Raw genomic sequence first — 9,341 nt, 5'->3', positions numbered from 1 at the left:
CTGTAATCGCAGCAAAAGGTGGCGCTACAAAGTATTAACTTAAGGGGGCTGAATAATTTTGCACGGCCAATTTTTCTGTTTTTGATTTGTTAAAAAAGTTTGAAATATCCAATAAATGTCGTTCCACTTCATGATTGTGTCCCACTTGTTGTTGATTCTTCACAAAAAAATACAGTTTTATATCTTTATGTTTGAAGCCTGAAATGTGTCAAAAGGTCGCAAAGTTCAAGGGGGCCGAATACTTTCGCAAGGCACTGTAGCTCCATGGTCCTGGATTTCTCTCCTGAACATTAAAACATTTGCTGATCTAGTTTCATTGGTGGAGTTTAAACACTTGATCGATATCACAGAAGAGTGTAATGGTCTTTAGGACAGCTGTTTTTAGTCAAGAGTTTTGTGTTTTTAATGGAATATGTCATTGTTGTACTGTATGTGTGTTTTTTATAGTTTTGTTTAATGTTGTGTTAGTGTATGTAAGTTGTTTTGTCTGAAACATTGTTGCCTCTGCTGCTATTGGACCAGGTCTCTATTGGAAAAGAGATGTTATCTCAATGAGAAAAACCTGTATAAATAAAGGTAAAATAAAAAAATCTTTAAAAAATTAGAACAGTAGGACACCCACATCTCCCACTAGCTCTTCCTTGGAGTCACCAAAATCCAGTCTTCTGAAAAAGTCTGAGAGCATCGTTTGGGGGGTCATCTGGAGGGCAGTGAAGGATTTACATTTGAGTAATTTAGCAGACGCTTATCCAAAGCAATTAGGGTTAAATGCCTTGCCCAAGAGCACATCAGTTTTTTTGCACCTTGTCAGCTCTGGGATTCAAACCAGCAACCTTTCAGTTACTGACCCAATGCGCTAACCGCTAGGCTACCTGCCACCCTATGATGTTACTAATATGTCAGAGGAGACAAAATACAAAACAAAACAAAGTGAGTAGAGAGCCCAGGGATGTCAATGCTATTATGGAGCCTGGCCCTAAACTCAACAATCCTGAGAACATAATTGATGTACCTAGGGCACAAACAAAGACAGAGAGTACATATGAAAGCGATCTTGACAGTTCTGATAGGGAGGCGAGCCCCAGCCAACATGTATGTCCCATAAGCATGTCCAGGACAAACTTGATGTCCAAATGAGCTGGTTAACCATGCTGGAGAAGGTTAGCTCTATGATTGCCAAGGAGGGAATTGAGGTAATGGAGTTTGAGAAATCCATCCAGTCATCTAACAGGTCATCCAGCCAATCATCCTGTTCCTTTGACCTCAGACGAGGCACTTTGTTGTGTGTCAGGTGGCCAAGCCCACCACCGAGGGCAGAGGAGGACTCCAGCTCTGATTGCAAGATTCTGGGCGGACATTCCTCCAATATGACCTCTCCTACACCCCTAGCATTGAAAGAAGAACTGACACTCAATGAGATTGAACCTTGTGCTGATGAAATCATCAGGCTTATCTTGCAGAACATTGAGTAAAATACTGAGGACGAAGGTGTAAGTGAACTGAAGAATAAGCCTATGAAAATCAGACAAGTGACACCACACAGACATTGGTAGCGATCTTCTGTTGTCAGGCTTCCAAATATGCAGTCAAGGTAGCTCACAGTATATTCCAGAAGATCAAAATGCATCCTGTCAAGATAGATCAGAGCGATATCCAGACAGGGGTGGACAGCAAAGAGCAGGTGGATGGCATCCTTGTTCTAGAGATTGTTGAAACTGCATTGGAGAAGCTGGATGATCATGTGAGGAGGGATTCCTCTGAGACAGATGCTTCTAATAGGAGCCGAGGAATATCAGAGAACTTCAAACTAAAGATGAAAAGGAGTTGGAGAGTGCTCTCTTCTTTGGCTGCCGATATCATATCTGTGGTCCTGAATAAGCTCGTGGAGACCTCTGGTGGTAAAACAGCTGCTTGCTCAGGTCAGATGGAGATCAAGAACCTTGTCTTCCAAAAACCCAGAATCTCTTCCGACAGATTCAGGGTCTCAAATTGAATTGGTGTCAGAGGAAATTCTTCAAAATATTGTTGGAAAGCTAAAAAAAAAGACAATCAGACAGGAGTTTGAGTAATTCAGGGGAACAAATAGAGTTTGGTTTTCCATGGGTCTCAAATTGAATTGGTGTCAGAGGAAATAATTCAAAATATTGTTGGAAAGCTAAAAAAAAAAAGATAATCGGACAGGAGTTTGAGTAATTCAGGGGAACAAATAGAGTTTGGTTTTCCATGTGAAGCTCAGGATTTTGTTGAAGAAATCTTACAGACACAGTTCAGGGTCAGACATTAGTCAGTATGGGCCAAAGGCAATTGGCCATGTTTCCTCCTCTATTTCTTAGACATTCAAACACACAAGTGAGACTCACCTCCATAAAGACAATGCAAAGACACCTAGTAAACATCAGGTTTATTACATAGGCCTACCACAGCTTCAGTTTTGTAGAGAAAATGTATCCTTTATGGAGAGGGTTGGTGGGTGCTGCTATTTTTCCTATTTCACGCATGTACAAGTGTGTATCAATACGCATGTGTGAATTGGAAATTTGCTTTTTGCATATCCCTCGGAGAGTGGGTTCACAGACTTGAGCGTATTTACTCACATTAACCTTTACTAATAAGTACAGAATGAATTCCCTCATTAGAAATTAGATATTTAAGTATTAGAATAAAATATCTACTAGCGCCTGTCCATGTTAATAATTTGTAGTCTATGCTTTTATGATTCATGTTATGTAGGTGTTAAAATAGGCTGCTTTTGTGGAATGGAAGTTACCTGAAAAACATCAAACGTTGTGAGCATTGAGCAGTAAATGATCACAAAAAAAACAATGTGTGCATTGATCAGTAGTAATTAAATTTTTATTAAATTAAGGCTACAATGCAATTTCCTATAAACTATTTGGTTAATCAAAAATATACTTAGAAAATGAAACTGGTAGTTTATTTGAAAGTGACCAAAGAGATTTTGGATAAATTCCGATGCATTATTACATCATGTGCACTTGTACCATAAAGGTAGTGACTGTTACATCACTATTACATCATAGAAGTGGTTTGTCAGTGTGGCATTATTATAACAGAGAGTGATGGTTATCAATAACTGGATCATTTTTTCCTGAGGGTAAGAGAAACGTATCCACTGAAGACCTTTATCAAACAAAATAGAAATAGAAGCTATCGCATCCGCAACATTGTCATGATCTGTACACTAGTCATGTTAAAGAAGATTATTGGCTTGGTGGTCATTCTTTGGCCAGTCACAGAGATACTCAATTGACAAAAATGACTGACTGGCCATTTAGTCACCACGTTGTAGGACTTCAACACCACAGATTATGTTTCACTTACCCCTGTGTTTTTCAGATGTGAAAAGGATCATGTGGTCTAAATGCGTGAAACCTGAACTTCCCTGGCACAGTAAGGCTGCCAGCAGTGTGAGAAGGTCTTTTGGGAAGATGTCACCAGTCAAGACCGCCGTGCACACTGAACAGGAGCCTCACATCAAAGCCACCCAGAATGAGGGAAAACCCAGCCAGTCACAGGCCAAACACCATGAGACACCTGTATGGGCCCAGAGAGCCAAGGAGCAAATTAAAAGTGCATTGAAGCCCCTGGAATCCCCAGCCAATAAGGAGCCAACCTTAACAACTGCACCACAAACACCTGAGTGTAGCAACAAGGCAGGATGGTTTAATGTACTTGAGAACCAGCCCAGGACAAAGTCAGCCCGGCAGAGTGTGAGGTTCCATCAGATGATACCAGATGACGTCAGTCTATTTTATTTTCTTGAGAATCAACACGCTCAGCAAGTTGAAACAATTGAAGATATTGTGACCTGCTTAATAGGCGAAATCTATTATGATGAGACAGGTACCCAACTAGACACCCCCATTCCTGGCCTGAGTGAAACAGCTTTGGACCTCATTGATAATGTGGTTGATGAGTTAAATAACACCCCAAGTGACCTGTTTGGTTTACATACCGATGAGACTCTGGTCCTCCCATCTAGTTATAAACATCAGGTGGCCAAGAGTGTTCACAAAGAATTGCTTTCCTGCACTGGTTCCCAAGAAAGCTTGTGGAAGGCTGTATCATCGGGACACATGATGAAAGAGATTGCCAGCTCAATCTCTCTGGAGATGTCCAAAGTAACCAGCAGGATTGGGGCTGTCTATCACACTAGTGTCGATCACACTGATAATCCAATCTCTCCCGGCCCCAGAACAGACACAAATGCTTCCTGGGTGTCCTGTGCAGCCTCAGACATCTCTGAAGATCTTGTCCTCAGAATCCTAGACTTCATATCATACTGTCGGTCACCAGACAGCACCTGGAATGGGCCACAGAGCCGATGCTCCACTGACATGACCGGAGATCTCATGGATGCAGTCATGGTGGAGCTCTTCACTAACACAGCCATGCTGACGATTCCAGTAGGTGAGCACCAGAAAAAATGGGGCAAACCCTCCCCTACAGATCTGGAGAAAGCTGCCAGATTAGTGTATAAGAAGATGGTAAAGGAAACTGGCTCAGCTGAGGCTTTGCAAGACGCTCTCAAGCTCAAAAGGAAGTGTGTAGTCACAGCACTGGCTGACGTAGTGGCAAAGCAAGTGTACAAGCTCTTCTCAGACGAGAAGTCAGACTCCACATATCTCCCAGACCAAACCAGCCACAAAGATGACTGCCCTGTTACAAGCCACAGTAACAGACAACTCACACCTGAGCTTGCTGCTGCTCAATCTGCCAGTGAGTGCATAGTGAACTGCAAGGCTGTGTGGGAGATCATCTCCAGACTGCTGCAGGAGATTTGTCCTAACGTGCCCATGGATGAAAAGCCCCAACTTTATGCTCAGGATCTTTTTCATAGTGCTATAAATAAGCTGTCTGAGTCTCCAGGGGTAGCAGTATGTGCTGATGAGACTATCTGTGACGTCTGCCGCCATCCACAGGCCATTGAGTTAATCTGCGGCCGTGTTCTGGAGTGCCTGCAATTTCAGATTAACCTCATGGGCTACAATTTAAGCTCTGCCCTAGATGCCCAAGATGAGGCTCTCAGCTACTTTATTGTTGCTCATCTTGTGCAAGAGACCCTGCTGTTGATCTCAAATCAGACCAATGGCAGCTCCCCTGAAGTAGACTCAGGTTCCCACCATCAACCTGAGAGTCAAACACAACCATGTGTAGTGAGCAGCAAAGTAAATTATGAAGATTGGCCCACTTGTCAGTCAAACATCACTGTACCAAAGGGCCATTCCACCATTTCTGCAACCAATGGCTTGTCACCTAGGGCTTGCCTTTCCACTGTTTCTGCAACCAAGGGCCTACCACAGATGTCAGGTCAAACGCCACCATATGTAGTGAGCAGCAAAGTCAATTATGAAGAATGGCCCATGCGTCAGTCAAACATCACTGTATCAAAGGGCCATTCCACCATTTCTGCATCCAAGGGCTTGTCACCTAGGGCTTGCTTTTCCACTGTGTTTGCAACCAAGGGCCTACCACAGATGCCAGGTCAAACATACACTGGCAGAAGAAGGCACACAGTCCTGAGTGTGAAAATAAAAAAGGTACAGTAGGTGCTTATGCAGTAAATATAAATTTCATTTCAAATATAAATTTCACTGAAGTGACTTCATGTTTATTTGACTTAAAATCTCATACACTTTATTTTATGCAGTTTAGTAGACATTCTTTCACAGCTGAAGGATTTAACCATGGGTTTGTATGTCAATACAGCACTCTCACAGAGGAATTCATATCACACCATCAGAAAGGATAATTCGGTTGAAGGAAATGCAGAGGGAGTCATCTTCTGAGGTCTCATCAGGTTTGAACCATCTATTTGCTTTCAACAAGTTTATCTCTACTTCTTAAGGAATTATATTCTGGTAAATTGTTGTAGAAAGTATTGACTGTCTAATTATATTCTCAGTTTCAGTGGAGATGTTTTCTGAAAGCCATGGACACAGAAGAGGGTGTTTTGGATGGCTCCTCTCTAAGCTTATGTGCACTGAAGACATCCACTGGTTCGAGTAATGTTTGAGTGTAACCAAACATTCAAACCTAAGGTGGAGGAATGTAAATAAATCAAAGCAAGCCTACTTTGACCTATTATTGTGATTCAGTAACAGGTGATTCACCGTGGTTTCAGTAAGTCATAGAATTTCCATTATATGTATAGTCATTTCGGCTGCCGACCTTCCATAGCTAGCTAAGTATATGACACAAACATTATTTGCTGGTTTGAATGACGCCTGAACAACAGCATAGCATAGCATTATGAACACGGTGCCAGAAACATTCCATTTAAAAACATACAGTGACTTCAGAAAGTATTCACACATTTCATTATATTGTAACGACCCTGGGTTTATATGCATGAGCATGCTTTTGCGGCACAGTCGATAGCGCGCCAGACCTCAGACTAGAAGGTTGAGGGTTCGAGATCTGCTCCTGCTGTTGCATTACAATATGTATAGTCATTTCGGCTGCCGACCTTCAACAGCTAGCTAAGTATATGAAGCAAAGATTATTTGTTGGTTTGAATGATGCCTGAACAACAGTATAGCCTATTATGAACACAGTGCCAGAAACATTCCATAAAAAAATATACAGTGCCTTCAGAAAGTATTCTCACTAGGACAATAACCTAAAATGCACAATCAAATCTACACCGGAGTTGCTTGTCAAGAAGACACTGAATGTTCATGAGTGGCATAGTTACAGTTTATACTTAAATCTGCTTGAAGATCTATGGCAAAACCTTGAAATGGTTATCTAGCAATGATCAACAACCAATTTGACAGAGCTTGGAGAAAAAAAATGAAAAAATTATGAAGAAATGTTGCACAATCCAGGTGTGGAAAACTCTTAAGAGACTTACCCAGAAAGACTCACAGCTGTAATCGCTGCCAAAGGTGCTTCTACAAATATGCAAATGAGATATTTCTGTACTTCATTTTCATAATATTTGCAAAAAAAATGTTTAAACATGTTTTCACTTTGTCATTATGGGGTATTGTGTGTAGAAAACAAAATAGAATTCAGGTTGTAACACAACAAAATGTGAAATAAGTCAAGGGGTATGAATACTTTTGGAAGGCACTGTATATTTTGAAATACTATAAAACGAAGAACAATTAGTGTGACAGCAAAAATTATATATGTTTATTTTGGGGATGGGGGGAAGGTCTGTTAGAAGTTAGTAGAGCTCTTTTTAATTTTCTTAGTAGAGTTATATGGTGCGGTGGCATATTGCTGCCAGTCAAATTTGTTTTATGTCATGTCACAAGTAGAGATGAAACGGTATGAACATTTCATATCACGATTATAGTGACCAAAACTAACAAACAACAAATAAAATTTGCAGCAATATGCACTTTTTGCATTGTGCATAAACATGAAAATAATAACATTAACATTAAAGATGGCACCTAGTGGCCATGAGAGGTAAAAGTTTCCCTAGTGCAGGTTTGAATGAACACACCCTTAAATAAGCAAATCAAATGTGCATATAAAAGCAACACAAGTAAAGCAATGTGCATGTAAGAGCAATACAACCATATGTCAACACATCCAATGTGCATGTAAGAACAATACAACCATGTGTAAACAAATCCAATGTGTAGGGGCCTGTTGCACAAAAGTAGAATTAAGACATCCGGGATAAATGACTCAGCTGAGCTCAATGAAGCCAAAACATGTGCGTCCAGGCTTAATTGGTTGCACAAAGACCAAGCCAGGATGAGCAGACACGGATTCATTAAACCAGGTGAAACCAATCCTGGATAGGTGCGCGCTCACGGCTCACTCAAATAGAACCCGCCACAGATCACAGATTAACTGATTTACCATGGCAACTAGAGCCGCGTACTTTTCCCCGTCGGAAGCACAAATCCTCATGGAGGCATACGAGGAGGTAAAAGATATAATTAAGAAGAAAGGCAACACCGCCACAGTGATAAAGCAAAGAGAAAAAGCGTGGCAAAGTATTGCAGACCGCCTGAATGCGTAAGTAGTGCACAATTACACACTCACCGCTCCGCTGAAACATCACAATTACAATTCAAATATTTAATTCACATCTCCAAAAATGCAGTTGTACTGTAATTATGAAACGGTTACATTTTTTATTGAAATGCACTGCAGATATGAGTGAAATTGTGTAAAGTAACTCCATCACACTGTATAAAGCTATGATAAATTTTTTGATATTTTTACTGAAAACAAGACAAAAATACCAAGTAATTTTTTGCAGTGTGACTCCATTAAATGTGTGTGTGTGTGTGTGTGTGTGTGTAGATTAAACATGAACGGGCCAAAACGGACATGGCAGCAGGTCAAAATCAAATACAAGAACATTCTGCAGAATGGTATGGTCCCTGACTAATATTTAACAAAGCACAAGCATATATTGTACCCAGAAGGTGCCTGCTCACACATTGTCTGTACTGTTTTAGCAGTGAAAAAGAATACCCACAGACAAGGCACGGGTGGTGGGTCACCAAAGGCTGACCTTACCCCAGCAGAGGACATGGCCTTGGAGCTAAATAAAGGCAGGCCCGTCTTAGAGGGGATCCCTGGGGGGAAAGAGACTAGCATAGGTTCCTCCCAAGATGCCACCCGCTTCATTCAAGGTATGTCCTTCCATCTCTACATGGGATACAACCACATTCATATTGAATCAATTTGGACTGTCTGACTTTGGTTTACCTATTGCCTTGCAGTGTCTGGCAGCACTGTGTTCCTGTTAGAGCCACCAGCACAAGCACCAGACGATGCTGATCCAGTGAGTACTCCATCAAAGGCATACTGTAGGCCTGGCATGTCTTGTCTACTAGCTTCAATATGAATCCGATTAAATGTGATAGGGTGAAGGCCCCAGTGCAGCAGCAACAGCACATGATGGAGACGATGATGAGGAGGAGACCATCTCTCTGGATTCCAGAAGGCATGAGGTATCATGTTAAGACTGTGAAAGTACTATTTACTCTACAATGGTGAGGAGTCCTCATCAAAATCAAAAAATCGAATTTCTTTTACAGGACCCAGATGCTATACAGTGGGAAAACCAGCCTGGCAACATAGTGCGTATTAATAAAAGGACACCACATCCTGCCAAATTCCAGCTGCGCTAATTGTATTGTGTTCACAGAGCTCACAAGCTATCAGAAAGTTGTATGGCAACCACCTCCGGCGCCAAATAGAACTGGCAGACATAGACATTCAGTACAAGAAGAAAAAGATGGAAAATCTTGCACTGGAGTTCGAAATAAAAAAGAGGACAATTAGGAAACTGGACCTTGAAATAAAAAAAACTTGAGAGGGAGGTGAGATATGCCTTCAAT

General features: G+C 41.3%; 1 long non-coding RNA gene across 1 annotated transcript; it reads left to right on the top strand.

The window, feature by feature from the left end:
- The first annotated feature begins 5,121 nt into the window (after positions 1 to 5,121).
- On the top strand, positions 5,122 to 6,095 carry LOC109903410 (uncharacterized). Its single transcript, XR_002257036.1, has 3 exons — positions 5,122 to 5,561; positions 5,731 to 5,821; positions 5,927 to 6,095. It is a non-coding gene; the product is annotated as an uncharacterized LOC109903410 (long non-coding RNA).
- The last annotated feature ends 3,246 nt before the right edge of the window (positions 6,096 to 9,341 follow it).

The sequence above is a fragment of the Oncorhynchus kisutch genome, linkage group LG2, assembly GCF_002021735.2.
Source record: "Oncorhynchus kisutch isolate 150728-3 linkage group LG2, Okis_V2, whole genome shotgun sequence".
Taxonomy (NCBI): domain Eukaryota; kingdom Metazoa; phylum Chordata; class Actinopteri; order Salmoniformes; family Salmonidae; genus Oncorhynchus; species Oncorhynchus kisutch.
The sequence above is the reverse complement of the archived record's forward strand: the minus strand, read 5'-3'. Positions and strand labels throughout refer to the sequence as shown.